The sequence below is a fragment of the Grampus griseus genome (assembly GCF_964374135.1).
Source record: "Grampus griseus genome assembly, chromosome: 2".
Taxonomy (NCBI): Eukaryota; Metazoa; Chordata; class Mammalia; order Artiodactyla; family Delphinidae; genus Grampus; species Grampus griseus.
Window position 1 is genome coordinate 151,131,962 of NC_139018.1, and position 1,280 is coordinate 151,133,241.

Sequence of the window (1,280 nt, forward strand, 5' to 3'; positions counted from 1 at the left end):
TTTGTGTGTGGTTAGAAGGCTTAAGATTTACTCTAACAGAGTAAGTAGTAGATACTAGTGCCATAAATATAAAAATCAATTTTTTAAATTAGAATAGTTATAAACTAAAAGTACTATCCTCATTGTCAATTCTATTGGTTGATTCCATGAAAGGACATTGGATGAGATTCATCACAGTTTCTTTTTTTTTTCCCCAGCTTTAATGTTGTATAATTGACAATTAAAATTATAGATAGTGATGATCTGATATTCATATACATGGTGAAATGATCCCCACATGCGGTCAAGGTAATTAACACATCCATCAACTGTCAGATTCCTTTTTTTGTTTTTGTTTTGGTGGGAACCCTTAAGATCTATTCTCTAAGCAAATTCAATTATACACTACAGTATTATTAACTACAGTCAGCATTCTGTACATGAGAACCTCAGAACTTACTCATCTCATAACTGAAATTTGGTACCCTTTGACAAACATCTCCCTATTTTCCCCACTCCGATCACATGCATGTTAGATCTTTTGTTATTATTCCACAGGTCCCCAAGGCCCTGTTCCTATTTTTTTTAAAAAACCTACTTTCTCTCTCTTGTTCCCACTGGGTAATTGATATCGCTCTATCTTCCAGCACACTGTTTATTTCCTTTGTTCCTTCAAATCTACTGAGGTTATCCACTGAGTTTTCAATTTTTATTATTGTATTTTTCAGTTCTAAAATTACCATTAGGTTTTTCTTTATGTCTTCTATTTCTTTGCTAGGACACTATTTCCTTGTTGAAACTTTTTACTTTTTCATTTGTCCCCAGTATGTTTGTAATGGCTTGTTGAAACAGTTTCATGATGGCTGCTTTAAAATCTTGGTAAGATAATTCTAGTATCTCAGTCATCTTGGTGTAGGTATCTGTAGCTTGTCTTTTTTAATTCAATTTGATGCCTTGTTTTAGGTATAATGAGTAATTTTTAATTGAAATCTGGACATTTGGGGTATTGTGTATTCATTAAGTTTTAGATCCCTTTAAAAGGTCTCATAAAATTATATAGTGCAGCAAATTCACAGAACAAAAGGGGAAAAAACACACAAGAACTACAGACAGGTGAAAAGCCAGACTTCGAAAATTTGGAAAATATACTATGGTTAGCTTTTTCTGGGGGATCCATATCTCCTATGATCACTTCCAGGGCTGACAGCATTTCAACCTCAGTTATACAGGGAAACAAAACAAAACAGATAAACCAAAAAAGCCAAAGCAGCAGTAGGTTGGATTGTTTGAAATGTATCTTT